A 20,081-nucleotide genomic window follows, 5' to 3' on the forward strand; every position below is an offset into this window, starting at 1 on the left:
ATCAGAAATATCAGTTTCCTGATGTTGATTAGCTATGATTTAACAATATGCAAAACTGCATGAAGGGTGTAAAGAACGTCACTGTGTTATCTTCGCAGCTTTCAGTGAATTTATCATTATTTCAAAATAAAAAGTTTTAAAAACACACACATAATGACAAAAATAGGTTGACAATGAGGGATGGGCAAAAATATAAGTAGATTGTAATGCAACATAAATAGAATTAGTCAATATGAAAATCACATAAAGTGAAATTACAGGGCAAAATTTTAAGCTGAGATAATGTTAATAGCACCGACAACAAAAGATACAATTCATAAAAACATATAATAGCCATTAATATATTTATACCTAAAAACTCAGGAGTAAAATATGTAAAATAAAACTTTATGGAAATACATTTAGAACATTTAAACAGCAGCTGAATCATAGCAGAAGATTTTTTTTTGTTTTTGTTTGTTTGTTTGTCTTACAGAGAGAGGAAGAGAGAGAGATGAGAAGGATCGACTCTTAGTTGCAGCACTTTAGTTGTTCATTGATTGCTTCTCATATATGCCTTGGTGGGGGATAGGAGACTTAAGCCAAGCTAATGACCACTTGCTCAAGCCAGGGATCTTAGGCCTCAATCCAGCAACCTTTGGGTTCAAGCCAGTGATCTTGGGATCATGTTGATAATCCCGTGCTCAAACTGGCAACTTCACACTCTAGCTGCCGAGCCTGCACTCAAGCTGGATGAGCCCACAATCAAGCTGCTTATCTTAGGGTTTTAAAACTGGGACCTCAGTGTTCCAGGTGAACACTCTATCCCTTGCACCACCTTCAATTAGGCTGAATCCTAGCAAAAAATTTTACTATGTTTTTTTTCAGTTCAGATATAGAAAATTTTAATAAGTAATCAGGAAATTTAATTTATGAATATATAGAATGTTGTCTGTTAGAGCAGTCATCCAAAGAATGTTTTTTTGTCTTTGCAAAATATTTATAAAAGTAAATCATGCAATTGATTACAAAAAGATCTCAATAAATTTTCAGAAGTAAAAATTACACAGTTGTGATGATCATCATTATTTAATAAAATTAAATACACCCAAAAGATGACTAAAATATCCATTTGAAAATTTTCTATTCCCTGAGTCAAAGAGAAAATTACATATAGAAAATTGAATTATAATTCAATGAAAAGGAAACTGTTTCATCTCAATATCTATGTTCTACAAGTAAAACCACATTCAAGGACAATGTTTGACTTTGAATCTTTATTATATGCGGCTTAAGTGTCTGTTTGTCGCCGATAGCTTATTGGTTGCTTGTGTAACTGTACTAGCCAATGAGGTAAATTTGCCATGGCTGAACGCAAATTGAGCGGGTCAGGGGGAAGTTGAACATTTGTTTGCATTGGCAATCATCTGCTTTTGAAACAATTTAAGGCTGAACGCAAATTGAGCGTGTCAGGGGGAAGGTGAACACTTGTTTGCATTGGCAATCATCTGTTTTACATAAAAACTACGTCTTAATGTAATTTCTTTTAAGAATGTCTCCTAGAAAATACAGCACTGAAGAGGAGAGAAAAGGAGCTAAAGCTGCACAAAAATGGCTTTCTCGACAAAAAGAAACCACTGAGAGGTTCTTCAATTGAAAAACAATGTCATAATAGCTAAGTCTTTGGCTCCTCTAAAGGTGAAATACATGTCATTCCAATAATTGATTTGGCTCCATCTCAAACAGGGTTGCCATTTCAATTGAGACGTAGACAATTTCCTGTAAAACTTGCCTTTGCTATGACCATCAATAAGTCTCAGGGCCAAATACTTAAGCGTGTTGGCATTTTTTTCTTACCTAAGCCTGCATTTGGACATGGTCAACTTTATGTTGCCTGTTCAAGAGTTCATGAAAGAATGGACATAAAATTAAAAATAATTGATGGTCCTCTGCAAGGCGAGCTTTAAAATGATGGAAAGATCTACACAAGAAATGTTGTGTACAAAGAGATCTTTGACATGTGAATTAACATTTTATTATTTAAATCACCTTTATTTATTGAGCTAGCGGTGGCTCTTAAGAAATGTACCGCCAGTGGTTTCCTTCATTGCACTCTACTTTAAGCAGTTAAGCAAGTAGAAGGGGGAAACCCCATGGGGCACTAAGCAAAGGGGCATCCTCGCCACCTGCCCTGGGTAATTCAGTTTGAATTAGCAGACACCTTTGCACAAATCATTTTAATTACAATTTATAATATCTAGAACAGTGGTCATTTTGTATGACCACTGGGCTTTCTAGTATTTTTATACTTGACTAAAACTAATTAAAGCCACCAAAGAATATTATGTGTATAGAAAAATGTGTAGAAGAGAACACAGAAAAATGTAACAATGATCTCTGTGGAGGAAGCTGAATTTGAAACTGATAGTTGAGCCTAGGATCCCCTGTGGCCCAGGCCAGGAGGTACAACTGCCTTCCCACCAGCATTACCCAGTGGTTATTCAGAAGCCAAAAGGGGCAAGGTACAGGGGAGCTGATATCTGGTTCTTTTTAACCTTAAAAAAAAATCCAAGTGTTTTTCTGCATGTCCCTATGAAATGGGAAAGCCCTTATTGCCTCCACTGACACAATCAATACATTATTTAAAAGTTGGTTGCCAATCAAAGGTCTTCACCTGCTCAATGGAATGAAAATATCCCACAACAATATATTGATTCTGTGGGGACACCACAGTCCACCCAGTAAAGCAGGTTAGCTGCACAGCAGAGATGCAGCCACATTAGAAGTAAGTGGGATGTGGAATGGGTGGGGGCTACCAGATCATGGAGAGCCAGAATCAGCGCCAGTCAGTGATCAAGCACTGGGCCATCACACCAGATGAGAATTCAGGCAGTGCCTGTACGAGAATGCCTGTTTAAAAACCTGAATCCAGTATCAGTATGGTGGTAACTATTCTACTAGCATGTTTTGTATATATACACATATAATTTTTTAAATTATTTTTCACTTAAAAGCTAATTTTGATCATGCTCCCTTCTGTATAGATATTGATTTAGCTTCTCATGTCTTCCCTGTCAGAATTGGGAGTTCTCTGCACAGCCCAGTTGTTAGGTGGTTGTTTCCTGATTCATGGTGTGGTTCAGAGTCAGCCAAGTATCCCTATATCCCTGCTAACTTAGGCTCAGAGCCTGTAGGCACCTCTTTTTTTCCTCTTTTCACAGAATGAGCAATGAGAAGTCCACTGGTGTTCCCACAGTCCTTCCATTTAAACCTATTTTATTCTCAGCCCCTTTGCTCCCAGTCCTATGCACTAAGCTGGATAGCTTAGGCTCTCTCTGGGGAGACAGCACCTTCTCTCCCGGGGTTGACTCCTAGGAATTGCTGGGTCCAGTGCCATAAACCTTCTATCATCCAAACTCTATGTCTCTGGACTATTTATACCACCATTTCCAGTCTTCCAAATTTTTGCAGACTTTTTTAATTTCTCCAATTCAAGATAAATAAATGAATTCAAATTATGATTGTGAGACTGGAAAATGTGTGTGCCTAAGCATGAAGGAAAGACAGAAGCACTTGTTCAAAGACCCAGACCTATGAAAGATTATGCTTTAACCAGAGACTCTTAGAACCTGGGTAACAGAAAGAGCAGAGGTTGGCCAGAGGAAAAAGCTCAGACAAGTGTAAAATTGCAAAAATCTCAAATTTAAATTAAGTTATCAGGGCAGAGAGCCAAACAGTAAGTACCCAAGGGTGAAGAAGTCCTGCACTCAGCACACTTTGGATAGATAAGATAGTGTGAGCTATGATTCTGTGCTGTTAGTGCCAGGAAACAGTTATAAATAGCCTGATCAGAGGACTTCTCATCTGCTCTTTCACACATACACATTCGCACATGTATACACACACAGATTTTAACACTGTCTTGGTTTTTCTGATGGTTCTAAAATTTAAACAAAGAGTTACTTGGCTGGCGACAAAAAGTGTGCCAATTTCCACCAGCAATGATTTACACCAAGTAAGCTGAAGGTGTGAATGTGTGAAGCAGCTTAAGGATGAACACCAGCAGGCACCTGAGAGGACAGCACCTGAGGGAGGTTTCCTCTGGAGGAACCTTGCTTCACTAATTGAATGGAACATCTGAGGCTATGGTTGTGAATCAGTGCCCCCAGCAAACTGAGAAAAACTAAAAAGCAATGAAGATCTGCATGTTAGTAAGCCTGGAAAAAAATTATAGTTTTAATTTAAGATTTTTGAAAAATGAATAACTTCTTTGACTCCATAATTAACACATTGACCAAGATTTTTAAAATTTTTTAAATATTTGCTAAGAAACAAGATACTAAAAGCTTCTAAAATGTTGACTGATTCTGAAAAAGTTTTCACAAAACCCGTCAAGGGAGGGAAAGTTCTAAAAGACTATTTGCAAACTCTGCAGAAAGAAGAATCATGAGGTCAGAAATTGATGAAGGTCCCAAGTTGAAAGAGGGCCAGTCACGGGCAGTGTCTCCCACTGGTCTGTGCTGGGTTCCTGCTTGGGAGGCCCAGGGCTGGCACATCCAGGGGCCAGCTGCAGAAAGCATTAGTTCAGGACCGAACAACCTTTGCTAGAGTATACATTAACACAGATATACATAGCAGGACAGCAAGTTCTAGAGGGAAGGAGGGAGGGATTGGTGCGAAGAGAACAAAGGAGATATAAAAAGGGACACAGGGGTGTGGGGCGAGAATGTTAAATTCAGTGGGATACTTGAATCCATGTAAACACAATAAATTAAAAATTAATAAAAATAAAAAAAATATTCATGAAGGATTACATAGCAGAAGCTATATTAAAGGCGTAAAATTAAAAAGTAAAAAAAGGAAACTTCTTATTTTTGTTTTCAGATATTTTTTATTCTTTATTCAATTTAGAAAGAAAAAACAAAGAGAGACAGAAAGAGGGAGATTCAGAAAAAGCCAACGCTTAAGTCACCAATCACTCTCTCAACCTGATGAGAAAAGCCTGGCCAGTTGGTTCCTCAACATTCTGCCCTCAACACCCACACTGTTAATGCCTGGGCATGCCAGGCCCCCTGTTAGAAACTCTCACAATCTCAGTGTGCCATCTGTTTCATCCCTGTTGCAAGGGCCAGTGTCAGGTGCCTGGGAAGCAGTGCAGGGGTGTGTTCCTAGGACTCCTCCATTTGCATAAACATCAGAGCTGTGAGCCCTGACTCTACGTGAAGGTAGAAGAGATGCCTGGCCCTAGGTGAAGGCCTGCTCTCTGGAATGTGGGAGATCCTCTTCTTCCTGCTGTGCAGCCAAGGTCACGCAGCAAGAACCAGTTTGCAGAGAAGCCTGGAGTTAGTTGCATACCCGGTGCCCAGTGATAAAGGAAAGTGGCAGGACCCGGGTCCTGAGAAGCTGGTGTGTTCTGGCATGGAGGAGAGGTGGGGACAGCTCAGCACACGCACTTGTGACAGCCCCAGGTAGGTGTGGACAATAAGGCTGGGGTAGTGGCCAGGGTCACCTCGAAGTGCTATATCTGTTTCTACCAGTGTGGGGAAGTGAAGACCTGAGTGGAGGCAATGGAAGATGAAGGAAAAGACAGAGACATAGATCAAGTTTGGGCCAGGTGTGACATTGTGCTCTGAAAGAGACACAATGGCTCCAAGACTCTTTTCAGCCTGGAGATCTCTTGGTGCTTTAAACCTGGGTTCTTTGTTATTCCAGTCTGACAATATTCGCTGTGTCCATGCTGACCCTGCTTTTGGGGTCAATGCCACAAACAGCCTTTCAGTTGTTTCAGTGAGTGACCTGGAAGTTAAGGCAGAGAAGGGCCCTTCTTTGGCTTTAAGGTGCAAGTAGGCTGGATGCATTCAGATGCAGTGGCTCTCTCCTTGTGCCACCAACATGTGTGTGGGCACACAACCCTGTGTCCAAGGCAAAAAGGAAAAACAAAACAAAACAAAAATCACAAAAACCCAGAAAGAAAGAAAAGATTGGTAGAATGTCGGCCTGGCTTGTGGGAGTCCCGGGTTTGATTCTCAGCCAAGGCACACAGGAGAAGCACCCATATGCTTTTCCACCCCTCCCCCTCTCCTTCCTCTCTGTCTCTCTCTTCCCCTCCTGCAGCCAAGTCTCCATTGGAGCAAAGTTTGCCCGGGCGCTGAGGATGGCTTTGTGGCCTCTGCCTCAGGCACTAGAATGGATCTGGTTGTGGCAGAGTGATGCCCCAGATGGGCAGAGCATCACCCCCTGGTGGGCATGCCAGGTGGATCCCAGTTGAGTGCATGCAGGAGTCTGTCTGACTGCCTCCCCGTCTCCAACTTCAGAAAAATAAAAAAAAAAGATTGGTGGAGGCGAAAGCCTGCAACGCCCCCATATTACCAGGTAGTCTCATGTCCAGGTACTACAGGGGTCTGCCCCTGCATACCTTCACAAGATCACGAGAGATCAGGTGCATTCAGTATGACCACAGACACTTGATGGCCACCTTCTGGTTGCCAAAAAAGAAACACCTGGCCTCCAGGTCTCACTGTTCTGCACCTCATGTGAGTGGGCATGTCTGGGCCCATAGTGTTGTTCACACTAGCACAAGCTCTGCATGGCACTGTTTTTCTCCCTCTGCCTCAGCTTTTCTTGGGCAGCTGAGGTCACTACCTCAGGGACCAGACCAGTTTGAATGGGAGCCTACAGTTAGCTGAACACAGGGTGCCCAGGGATAGAGAGGAGTTGCAGGATCCAACTCCTGGGTGGCTAATGTGCATGATGGGGCAGAGGAGGGGAGGAAGCAGCTCAGGCTCGATGCTCCTGGGTGACCAGCACCTGAGTAGACTGCCACACTCCGTGAAGTGGCCAGGGCCACCTCGAAGTGCTGTGGCCCAGTCGTGTGTAGGGTACTCAACACTATGGCCAAAGGAAAAGGAAAAAAATGGGGTGGAGGGAGGCAAAAGCCTACAGCACCCGGTATTCCCAGGTGGTCTCCCATCCAGATACTAACCAGGCCTGACTCTGCTTAGCTTTTGAGATCAGATGAGATCAAACATGTTCAGCATGGCATGGCCATAGATGCCTGACAGCTGCTTCTGGTGGCCCAAGAAGAAATGCCTGGCCTCCAGGTCTCCTCAATGCTTTGTGCTTTAGGTGCCTGGGCTTGCCAGGCCCCCTGTTAGGCACTCCCACAAGTTCTGCTGCCATGTGTTTCATCCCTGCCACCACCATTTTCCTTGGGCTGCCAAGAGAACCTCCTCAGTGCCCTGCCAATATTCCCGGGGGCCGTGGGTGTGCCCACCCACCCAGACGTTAGAAGCACAGGTCAGGGGTCTCAATATTACAGTAACTTGCAGAAGTGTGGTTGGGGGAGGGCTGGGGATGAGAGGCCAAGGGCCAGTGTCAGTTGCCTGGCCAGCTGTGCAGAGATGTGTTCCCAGGCCTCTTTTGCTTTCCTGGTAATGAGTGGTCTAAGTGGTGGCTCTGGGAGCCCCCAACTCTGTGTGGGGGCAAAAGAGACACCCCGGACCCAGGTGAGGGCATGCTCTCTGGAATGCGGGAAATCTGCCTCTCCCTGTTTGGTGGCCAAGGTCATGCTGCAAGAACCAATTTGCAGAGGAGTCTAGAGTTAGCTGCACTCCTGGAGCCCAGTGATAAAGGGAAGTGGTAGGACCCTGCTCTTGGGCAGCTGGTGTGCTTGGTGGTGTGGAGGAAAAGGAAGGCAGCTCAGCACAAGTACTCATAGGTGACAGCGCAGTTCCAGTTCCAGGAACCTTTGGTGCTCAGCCTGCATCTCACACTGCAGCTCCTGAGAGAGGTGAACCCCCATCTCCAGCACTCATTCCAGTTCAAGCCGTCACTGGTTCTCAGCCTCTAGACTGATTAGCAGTTTTTGAATCTGAAACTCTTTCTCCAGTTACCAAGCTCATGCTGTTATTGGCATTTAGTCTGCAGCTTATATAGGAGCTTTTTACCTCAGTCATCCTCTTACACAGAGCTCTTATTTTTTTAAAATAAATTTTTATTAATGTTAATGGGATGACATTAATAAATCAGGGTACATATATTCAAAGAAAACATGTCTAGGTTATCTTGTCATTAAATTATGTTGCATACCCCTCGCCCATAGTCAGATTGTCCTCCGTCACCCTCTATCTAGTTCTCTGTGCCCCTCCCCCTCCCCCTAACTCTCTCTCTCCCTCCCTCCTATGTCCTCCCTCCCCCCACCTCTGGTAACCACCACACTCTTGTCCATGTCTCTTAGTCTCGTTTTTATGTTCCACCAATGTATGGAATCATGTAGTTCTTGTTTTTTTCTGATTTACTTATTTCACTCCGTATAATGTTATCAAGATCACACCATTTTGCTGTAAATGATCTGATGTCATCATTTCTTATGGCTGAGTAGTATTCCATAGTGTATATGTGCCACATCTTCTTTATCCAGTCTTCTATTGAAGGGCTTTTTGGTTGTTTCCATGTCTTGGCCACTGTGAACAGTGCTGCAATGAACATGGGGCTACATGTGTCTTTATGTATCAATGTTTCTGAGGTTTTGGGGTATATACCCAGTAGAGGGATTGCTGGGTCATAAGGTAGTTCTATTTTCAGTTTTTTGAGGAACCACCATACTTTCCTCCATAATGGTTGTATTACTTTACAGTTCCACCAACAGTGGATGAGAGTTCCCTTTTCTCCGCAGCCTCTCCAACATTTGCTATTACCCGTCTTGTTGATAATAGCTAATCTAACAGGGGTGAGGTGGTATCTCATTGTAGTTTTGATTTGCATTTCTCTAATAACTAATGAAGCTGAGCATCTTTTCATATATCTGTTGGCCATTTGTATTTCTTCCTGGGAGAAGTGCCTGTTCATGTCCTCTTCCCATTTTTTTATTGGATTGTTTGTTTGTTTGTTGTTGAGTTTTATGAGTTCTTTGTAAATTTTGGATATTAGGCCCTTATCTGAGCTGTTGTTTGAAAATAACATTGCCCATTTAGTTGGCTGTCTGTTTATTTTGATATCAGTTTCTCTTGCTGAGCAAAAACTTTTTATTCTGATGTAGTCCCATTCATTTATCTTTGCCTTCACTTCTCTTGCCATTGGAGCCAGGTTCATAAAATGTTCTTTAAAACCCAGGTCCATGAGTTTAGTACCTATGTCTTCTTCTATGTACTTTATTGTTTAAGGTCTTATATTTAGGTCTTTGATCCATTTTGAATTAATTTTAGTACACGGGGACAGGCTGTAGTCGAGTTTCATTCTTTTGCATGTGGCTTTCCAGTTTTCCCAACACCATTTGTTGAAGAGGCTTTCTTTTCTCCATTGTGTGTTGTTGGCCCCTTTATCAAAGATTATTTGACCATATATATGTGGTTTTATTTCTGGGCTTTTTATTCTGTTCCATTGGTCTGAGTGTCTATTTTTCTGCCAATACCATGCTGTTTTGATTATTGTGGCCCTATAATATAGTTTAAAGTCAGGTATTGTAATGCCCACAGCTTCATTCTTTTTCCTTAGCATTGTTTTGGCTATTCGGGGTTTTTTATAGTTCCATATAAATCTGATGATTTTTTGTTCCATTTCTTTAAAAAATGTCATAGGAATTTTGATGGGAATTGCATTAAATTTATATATTGCTTTGGGTAATATGGCCATTTAAATTTTATTTATTCTTCCTATCCAAGAACAAGGAATATTTTTCCATCTCATTGAGTCTTTTTCTATTTCTCTTAATAATGCCTTGTAGTTTTCATTATATAGGTCCTTTACAATCTTTGTTATGTTTATTCCTAGGTATTTTATTTTTTTTGTTGCAATCGTGAAGGGGATTATTTTTTTGAGTTCGTTTTTTAATATTTCATTGTTGGCATATAGAAAGGATATGGACTTTTGTATGTTAATTTTGTATCCTGCGACCTTACTGTATTGGTTTATTGTTTCTAATAATCTTTTTGTGGAGTCCTTCGGGTTTTCGATGTATAGGATCAGCAAAAAGTGATACCTTTACTTCTTCTTTTCCGATATGGATGCCTTTTATTTCTTTGTCTTGTCTGATTGCTCTGGCCAGAACTTCTAGCACCACGTTAAATAAACGTGGAGAGAGTGGACAACCCTGTCTTGTTCCTCATTTAAGGTGGAAAGTCCTCAGTTTTATGCCATTTAATATGATGTTGGCTGATGGTTTATCATATATGGCCTTTATCATGTTGAGATATTTTCCTTCTATACCCATTTTGTTGAGAGTCTTAAACATAAAATTGTGTTGTATTTTATCAAAAGCCTTTTCTGCATCTATTGATAAGATCATGTGGTTTTTGTTCTTTGTTTTGTTGATATGGTGTATTACGTTAACCGTTTTATGTATGTTGAACCATCCTTGAGATTCTGGCATGAATCCCACTTGATCATGATGTAGTATTTTTTTAATATGTTGTTGTATTTGATTTGCCAGTATTTTGTTTAGTATTTTAGCATCTGTATTCATTAGAGATATTGGTCTGTAGTTTTCTTTCTTTGTCCCATCCTTGCCAGGTTTTGGTATAAGGGTTATGTTGGCCTCATAAAATGTGTTTGGTAGTATTGCTTCTTCTTCAATTTTTTGGAAGACTTTGAGTAGAATAGGAACCAAGTCTTCTTTGAATGTTTGATAGAATTCACTAGTATAACCGTCTGGGCCTGGACTTTTATTTTTGGGGAAGTTTTTAATAGTTTTTTTCTATTTTCTCCCTGCTGATTGGTCTGTTTAGGCTTTCTGCTTCTTCATGACTCAGTCTAGGAAGGTTGTATTGTTCTAGGAATTTATCCATTTCTTCTAGATTGTTGAATTTGGTGGCATATAGTTTTTCATAGTATTCTACAATAATTCTTTGTATATCTATGATGTCTGTGGTGATCTCTCCTCTTTCACTTTGGAATTTATTTATTTGAGTCTTGTGCCTTTTTTCCTTGGTGAGTCTTGCCAAGGGTTTGTCAATTTTTTTGATCTTTTCAAAGAACCAACTCCTTGTTTTATTGATTTTTTCTATAGTTTTTCTGTTCTCTATTTCGTTTATTTCTGCTCTGATTTTTATTATCTCCTTTCTTTGGCTGGTTTTGGGTTGTCTTTGTTCTTCTTTTTCTAGTTCCTTAAGGTGGGAAGTTAAGTGGTTTACTTGGGCTCTCTCTTGTTTGTTCATATAGGCCTGAAGTGATATGAACTTTCCTCTTATTACTGCTTTTGCTGCATCCCAGAGATTCTGATATGTTGTATTTTCATTTTCATTTGTCTGTATATATCTTTTGATCTCTGCACTTATTTCTTCTTTGACCCATTCATTTTTTAGAAGTATGTTGTTTAGTTTCCACATTTTTGTTGGTTTTCCCCCCTCTTTTCTGCAGTTGAATTCTAGTTTCAAGGCTTTATGATCAGAAAATATGCTTGGTACAATTTCAATTTTTCTAAATTTGCTGATATTGTCTTTGTGGCCCAACATATGGTCAATTCTTGAGAATGTTCCATGTACACTAGAGAAAAATGTATACTCTTTCGCTTTGGGATGAAGTGTCCTGTAGATGTCTATCATATCCAGGTGTTCTAGTATTTCGTTTAAGGCCACTATATCTTTATTGATTCTCTGTTTGGATGACCGATCTAGAGCCATCAGCGGTGTATTGAGGTCTCCAAGTATGATTGTATTTTTGTTAGTTTTTGTTTTAAGGTCAATAAGTACCTGTCTTATATATTTTGGTGCTCCTTGGTTTGGTGCATATATATTAAGGATTGTTATGTCTTCTTGATTCAGTGTCCCCTTAATCATTATGAAGTGACCATTTTTGTCTCTGAGTACTTTTTCTGTCTTGTAGTCAGCATTATTAGATATGAATATTGCTACACCTGCTTTTTTTTGGGTGTTGTTTGCTTGGAGTATTGTTTTCCAGCCTTTCACTTTGAATTTGTTTTTATCCTTGTTGCTTAGATGTGTTTCTTGTAGGCAGCATATAGTTGGATTTTTTTTTAATCCATTCTGCTCCTCTGTGTCTTTTTATTGGTAAGTTTAATCCATTTACATTTAGTGTAATTATTGACACTTGTGGGTTCCCTACTGCCATTTTATAAATTGCTTTCTGTTAGTTTTGTATCTTGTTTGATTCTTCTCTTTTGTTTTTCTATCATTTGTTTTTGTTTGTTTGTATTCCATACTTCTTTCCTCTGTTGCTACCTTTTTTACGTCAAGTGTTTTTGTGGTGGTTTTTTCAAGGGTGGTTACCATTAAGTAATGAAAAGGGTACGTACCATATTCATTATAGTACCGTATCTTATGAGTATTTCTGCACTTCATCATCCTTTGCTACTGTTAATCTCCATCCTCTCCCCCCTATTTTTCTTTTGTTGTCACAGTTTAAGTTTGGTTTTATTGTGTTCTTGGTGGAGCTGTTACTTGTGGTTTTGTTTTTTTTTGTTCTTTGAATCTGGTTGGAAAACCTCCTTTAGTATTTCCTGGAGTGGGGGCTTTCTGCTGATAAATTCTCTCATCTTTTTTGTATTTGTGAATGTTTTTATATCTCCTTCGTACTTGAAGGATAGTTTTGATGGGTATAGTATTCTTGGTTGAAAGCTCCTCTCTTTCAGGGCTTTAAATATTGGGATTAACTCTCTTCTAGCTTGTATGGTTTCTGCTGAGAAATCTGATGATACTCTAATAGGCCTTCCTTTATATGTTGTACTCTTCTTTTCCCTGGCTTCCTTGAGAATTTTTTCTTTGTCATTGGTTTATGTCATCTTCATTATGATGTGCCTTGGAGTGGGTTTGTTGGGGTTAAGAAAACTCGGTGTTCTGTTTGCTTCTTGAAGTTGAGGCTTTAGTTCTTTCCACAGGCTTGGGAAGTTCTCATCTATTATTTCTTTGAGTATATTCTCCATTCCATTTTCTTTCTCTTCTCCCTCTGATATACCTATTATTCTTATGTTATTCTTTCTGATGGAGTCAGACAATTCCTGTAGGGCTTTCTCGTTTTTTATTATTTTTGAGTCTCTTTCTTCTTCTCTCTGTTGTGCCTCAAGTTGCTTGTCTTCTATTTCACTAATCCTATCTTCTATCTGGGCTGTTCTTTTAGCTAAGCTTGTTATCTCGTTTTTTAAGCTCGTGAATTGAGTTTTTCATTTCTGTTTGATTTGTTTTTATAGTTTCAATTTCCTTGATAATATATTCTTTGTGTTCGTTGAGTTGTTTTCTGATCTCCCTAAATTGCCTTTCTGTGTTTTCTTGTATATCTCTGAGTATTTTTAAGATTTCTATTTTAAATTCTCTGTCATTTAGCTCCAAGGCTTCCAATATGTTAAGTCTTTTCTCCATAGATTTTTCCACATCTATTTGTGTTACCTCTCTCTCTTTTGTATCCATAATATTCGATTTCCTCTTTCTTATTGGCATCTGAGGGTGGTTTTGTTGATAGCACTAATTAGAATTAATAAAGAGTAAAAAGTTAAAAAAAAAAAGGTAAAACACCCCACAAAAAAAACAGTAATAATTTATTATTTCCCCCTTTTTTCTTTCTTCTCTTTCCCTCCTCTTCCCTCCTCAGGGAAATATCGTGATGACCTGTGAATTATATTATGCTAAATGGAACAAAAACTGCCTATAATGGAGGGCCTGATATTGGGTGAAGAGTTCAAGGGGCAAAAAAAGGGAGTAGGTACCTACTAAATGCAAAAAAAAAAAAAAAAAAGAAGAATATCTTAGACAAGCATAAGATGATTTGCATGTAAGTGATGGTCAACTAAGAGATATAATGAGAGGGATAAGAGGGAACCAGAAAAAAGGAGAAAAAAAAGAATAATAAAGAAGAAAAAAAATAAAAATAATAAGTAAATATCTGTTGTATTAAGTGGAGTGAAGACTAAATACAATGGAGACCTTGGGTTGGGAGGAATGCTAGTGAGTTAAAAAGCAACATAAAAGTACCCAAAATGCCACAAAAATAAACAAACAAAAACAAAAGCGAAAAAGAAAAAAAAATGAAAAAAAACTTGAGTCCCAAATTAAATAATTTGTTTGTGATTGAGGATTAAATGGGAGGAAAATTAAAATGAGAAAAGAAGAAACAAATAGAAAGGAAAAAATAAGAAAAAGAGAAAAATGAAGGAAGAAAAAAAGGAAGAGAGAAAAACAAAATAAAGCAAAACAAGAAAAAACAAAAGAGGAGAGAGTGAGAGTTAAGTGTTTTGGAGTGTAACCTTAAAGGAGATTGAGGATGAAGAAAAGAAATAAAATGTAACACTCATGGGTAGTGTAGTTCAAGAAAAGGGAAGCATAAGATGGGCAGAGAATAAAAGGACCGAGGTGGAGGAAATAGAAATAATAATAATAAAGGTAATAAGATAGAAGAATCAAACAACAACAACGAAAAATTAGTGGAACAAGTTGTAAAGTCTGTGGATTTTTCTTGATTTTGAGATGTTAACTTCTTTCTTTTTCTTTTCTCTCCCTCTTCCTGGTCGGTGACTCTGTACCCCAGGCTCTGCCCCTGTGTCACACTTAGGTAGGGATTTGCAGTTGATGGGATTCTATGGCAATGTCACATAATTGGCTTTAGTCTTGCTGGTAGTCAAGGCTTGTTGGCGTTTTCAGGGTCCAACAATGAGAGAGTTTGCTTTCCTGGATTCTCTCTCCTAGTCTCCCCTTCCTGAATTAGCAGCCTGGTGATCCAGCTATAAGGCTGCTACTGCTTCTGCCTGGGGAGTAAACGGCTCAAAGAGCTAAGAAATCCCCACTCTATCCCCACTCAGCGCAAGGTTTTGGGAAAGGCTCTGGCAGTCAGAGCCTCCAGCGTAATCAGGCGGGGGTGGGAGTCAATTGTTGTCAAGGTGACTGTTCAGCGCCTAGCATTCAGTTGGACCACTCAACCCAGGCTTTCCACACTTTGTAGCCTGTTTTGGCTGGGAAGAAGAGGCACTAGTCTCTGATTGCGACTAGTGTAGTATAGATCTTATTATCTGCCAAGTCCCTCTTGTTAGCGTTTATCCCTGAATATGGAGGCTCTGTCAATCAGAAGTTGCCCCCGCCCCTTTAGCGAGAGGCACTAAAAAATATCACGCCTCTTGTCTTGGATCACTGAACTGAGAGAGATCTTAACAATTAGAGCCCCGTGGGTGCGCAGATTTTGTGGGTTAAGCTAATTTCAGTGATTGGGTCCGCAGCTGTGCTCCCGAAGGTATTTCAGGCTGCCCGCATGCCCCTCCCCCAACGCTTGATTGTTAGCTTGAATTGCTGGGTGAGGTGCCCTGCCCACGGAGAGAATCTCCCAAGTAGGAAAGACCGCCCTCGCGCCTCTCCTGCTCACCCCGCCGCTGTCGGCTGGGGTGCACTGGGCGCAGGATAATGGGGCACCCTGGGTGTGCGGGCCAGTAGGGTGCTCTGGGTGCATGGGATGCCCAGGGCACACGCGCGAATGGGGTGCTCCGGGCACCAGTGGCTGGGGACTCTCACTCGCAGTGCACGGGCCGCTGGGGATGCTAGCGGTGCTCGCTCTGTGACCGGACCACGGCACCAGGTGCGTGCCGGCGGCTGCTCGCAGCGCTTAGGCTGCCGCTCCCTGAGTGTGGGCCAACTCACCACAGGCGCACTCCCTCCACGGCTAGAATGAACATCCCTGCGGTAGTTAGCTTCCTCCACACCCTCGTCTCTCAGATTCAAGTGATAACAGTCCTTTCACTTTCAGTTTGTGTGGAACTCCGGAATGCTCCGAGGATAAATTTTTCTGTTTCTAGTTGATAAATTTGTTGAGATTTTGGGGAGATCTGTCGGACGCGCTGCTCACAGCGCCATTTCCGTGACGTCACTTCATTTTCTTTTTCCAGGGTTGTAAAAAGCACCCATCCAATGGCACCCAAAAATACAGTCATCGAGATCCATATTCAGGAGAAGAAAGACCACTCCTCTACCCCACACTTCACTCCATACTGATCTGATCCAAATCTTGCCCACTATGCCAAATGTAAGTCTGTTGGTTGAAGCCAAGCAGGTTTGTACTGAATTCAGGCAGATGGTAGAGAAACTGTGGACTCAAAAATGTCAGACCATACCCATTTATTGGAGTCCTACAGAGACAGGAGAGCAAATAAACAAAGAAAATCCTGCCTTTTTCAGTGGAAGGGAAGGGATCAGAAAATCTGCTCCTTGTGGTGGCAGCTGAGAAAATCAGAAGACCAAAACTCAAAGTGGTAGAAAAGCAATCTAGCTGAATCACCCCTGAGGCAAGGCACCCATACCTTTTTATAGACACACACGTGGTTTTTCTCCACATGAAATTTTAATAACTGTGCAAAGTGCTTGCAGCCAGGAAACCATGGAGCAAGCCTAATGCACCAGTTTATCCGACATCTCTGTTGGTTATACCATTGTTCTGAAATTAAAAGTTTGCCAGTTTAATCTCCTGTCAGGGCAATAAAGGGGAAGCAATCAATTAATGAATAATTAAGTGGCACAAAGAAGTTTGCTTACACCTCCCATCTCTCTCCATTTCTCTGTCTATATAAAAAATCAATAAAAAATAAATAATTAAGAACTGGACAAATAGCTGGAATGGTTAGAACATCATACAAAATTGCAGAGATTGTTGGTTTGATTCCCAGTAAGAAAATATACAGAAACAGCTTAACGTTGTTTCTTGTTTTAACATCAGTGTCACTTTCTAAGAGAAAGAAATAAAAGAAAATGAAACAAAATAAGGAAAGAATGAATAAAAAAGAAAGAAAGAACAAAAGAAAGAAAGAAAGAAATAAGAAAGAAAAGAAATCCATTTAAACCATCTGTCAGGTCTAATTCTCCCATCACACCTGACCTTTATTTTATTTTTTTCCAACCCTATTAAGTGCTAAATGCATGGATAAAAAAAATTGACTGCAGCTGATGATGATGAACACTTTAAAAATGGCAGCAGTGAGAGAGCAAAAGTGAGAAGGGGGTTTCTGTGAAATGGCTTGAGTGCCACAAGAGCTTTGGAAAGAAAAGTAAAAGGATTGTGGTGGCAAATTCCACATTGAAATTCTCAAGACTGGGAAGTGATTGAAATTCAGCCAGGTAAAGGAGCAGTATGTTTGAGGAGTGTCAGGGGTGGTGGCAACTGTGAGAGTGTGCAGAGTAGGGCAAGGAAAAAGTTATAAACAAGTGCTGAGACTGGGCCAGGTAAAGGGTGTTATAAAAGCAGAAGTGGGAGTGGGGCTTTGTTCATGACAGGTTGGTAATGGAGAGACCAGGGTAAAAAGAAAAATGGTTGTGGCATGACTTTGGAAGGATGACTGGACCCTTGTGAGAAATGTTCTGAAGAGGTTGGGAAAGAAGAGCATTGAGCCAATGATGTTTGTGTGTAAGATTTGGGAGGTGTTCTTCTAGAAATAAATGGGGAATATGTAAGGCAGACTTTACATAAAATAGAAAACTTATTTAGGGAATGAAGAATTTGTCAGATTTGAGGACAGAATGGAGAATGATTCATGGGCAGTGAAGAATTGGAGGGAGTGAGGTTGGATGGGCAACAGGACAGTGTGCTGCATAGTGAAAGAAATTTGTGTGTTTATTTTGCCTTGGTGGAAGAAATTGTGAGCGAAGTTAAGCAGCATCAGCTGCTAACAATTTTAATTACTAGGGCTTCCAACTTTAATAAGGTGGTAGTGGCATCAGAAAATGGTCATTTGCTGATGAAGAAATGATTTGGCTGAGAGTTCAACTGGATTTACCCTGAAAAACTTACTAAATTACCTCTCTTGTTTGCCTGGCTTATGCAAAAATAAAAGAAAGACAAGGTAGGAAAACTTATGTTACAGAACTGTGGTAGGAGCAAGGAAGTCGTCCAGATTTTAGCAGTGCATCAATGTGTTTATAGTCTTTCTGTGTTGCAGCCATATATGCTAAAGTGGAATTGTGAAAGTTCGGAAAGGGGAGCAGAAAATAAAAAACTGCATGCAGACAATGCTGGAGAAGTATTTCCTTCCTCCACATCCTCATCATCTCTGGTTGTTCATTGATTTGTTAGTGAAAGCTCTTCTGACAGGTGTGAAGTAATGTCTCATAGCAGTTTTAATTTGCATTTCTCTACTGATTTCTGACATGGAGTATTTTTATATGCCCATTTTTAGTGAGGAGTTATTTGAATACTCTATCACTTCATTTTCTAAGGTTGATAGTTTCCAATTGTGTTTTGACTTTTTTAGAAATCATGGTATATATTGCTTCAGTTCAGCTTGATGTTTCACCAATTTAATGGATTTAAGCAGGAACTGCTAGGAGGAGTCAGCCACTAAACTGAGTGAGGTATAGGCTAATCTGCCCCTTCAGCAGGCATAGGTCACCTGAGCTGCCTCTCTGACCCAAATGGCACTTGCATATTTTTATTATGGTGAACAATTAGGATAAGCTATACCTTATCTGAAAATGAACCTGAGATAGTGTCTGCTTCTTCTAGTCATGCTGAGGCAATATAAATTGCTCCAGCAGCCACTTGGGAGACATTACCATGGAACTGAGAAAAAAAAGATAAGACCAGAAAGAGTCTATATACAGAGGACCAGCAGAGGAATGTTTTGGTATGTAACATTGTGTTTTTTTTAAAAGATATTTTTTGTGGTGTAGGGCAGTGGTAGTTTGCGTGAGAATTAGAATTATAAGTTTATTTATGCTTTGCTTTATATTAGCAAGAAACTAAGCATATATGTGTCAACTAGTAAATATGTCTTGTAAAATATTAAAAATAATTGTTCTATCAGTAAACACAGCCCAACCAACAAGATTAATTTTGTTTATGAATATTAATGTAACGAATACTAGCATAACATATACAATTACTTAATTTTGGTTTTTACCAAATTTAAAATTTTCTGAAAGGATTAGAATACTAGTATATATCAATAAAGCTACAGAAAAATCAATAACAAACTGAACTCTGTATAAAATGAAACAAAGATATGCTCTAATTGAATTAAAATGTATAATATACTGGGATAAGTTTTTGAGAGAAAGAGAATTAGTTTTGTCCTAAAGTAAAGATTGTTGTTATTGATGCAAATTTGGTTCTATTTTGCTTTGTTAAAAAACAAACAAACCTTTTCTATACTGTGTAGTACCAGATAAGATACTTAAAATTTTTAACTGCCTATAAAGCAAAGATACTATGTTTTTATAAATGATGTTACTGATTTCTATTTTTTCATAGAGGTCTTCGATTACTATAGGGACAATCTTCTCAATCCTAAGAACCAAAGATGTGATAATCATACATTTATCCAGTCCTGATGTGACAGGACCCTTTTTCCAACACTCAGAAATAAAAGCTTTAGTGATTGCATGCCCCACTCTTTCATGTGTAATGGTGTAAAAGGTCATGCCTAAAAGAGAAAGGTGTCCAATCACTTTAGTTGTTCATTGATTGCTTCTCATATGTGCCTTGACTGGGGTGCTTATCTTGAGCCAGCACCTTGGGCTCAGGCCAGAAACCTTGGAATCATATTGTTGATCCCATGCTTGAGCTAGTAACCACTAGGTTTCCAACCAGGCACATCAGTGTTTCTGGTTGATGCTCTATCTACTGTACCACCACTGGTCAGGCTGCCATGTTATACTTTAGATCAGGGGTCCCCAAACTATGGCCTGAGGGCCACATGCGGCCCCCTGAGGCCATTTATCTGGCCACTGCTGCACTTCCAGAAGGGGCACCTCTTTCATTGGTGGTCAATGAGAGGAGCACATTGACCAACTCATTAGCCAAAAGCAGGCCCATAGTTCCCATTGAAATACTGGTCAGTTTGTTGATTTAAATTTACTTGTTCTTTACTTTAAATATTGTATTTGTTCCCATTTTGTTTTTTTACTTTAAAAGAAGATATGTGCAGTGTGCATAAGGATTTGTTCATAGTTTTTTTATAGTCTGGCCCTCCAATGGTCTGAGGGACAGTGAACTGGCCCCCTGTGTAAAAAGTTTGGGGACCCCTGCTTTAGATCCTCTGATCTTATTTATGTTGTAGCAGAAAGTTTGTACCCTTGTACCAACTTCTCTGTTTTCTCCATCCCCTAGTCCCTGGCAGCTTCCACTCTGTTTTTGTGAGCTTGTCATTTTTTAACTTGAGTTTCCACATATTAAGTGAAGCCATGGAATAA

The 20,081-nt window shown here is 39.9% G+C and overlaps 1 pseudogene; it reads right to left on the minus strand.

Annotated features, from left to right (window-relative positions):
- Positions 1–6,912: 6,912 nt before the first annotated feature.
- On the minus strand, positions 6,913–7,031 carry LOC136407171 (5S ribosomal RNA; annotated as a pseudogene).
- Positions 7,032–20,081: the final 13,050 nt, after the last annotated feature.

This window comes from Saccopteryx leptura, chromosome 5 (assembly GCF_036850995.1).
Source record: "Saccopteryx leptura isolate mSacLep1 chromosome 5, mSacLep1_pri_phased_curated, whole genome shotgun sequence".
Lineage (NCBI taxonomy): Eukaryota > Metazoa > Chordata > Mammalia > Chiroptera > Emballonuridae > Saccopteryx > Saccopteryx leptura.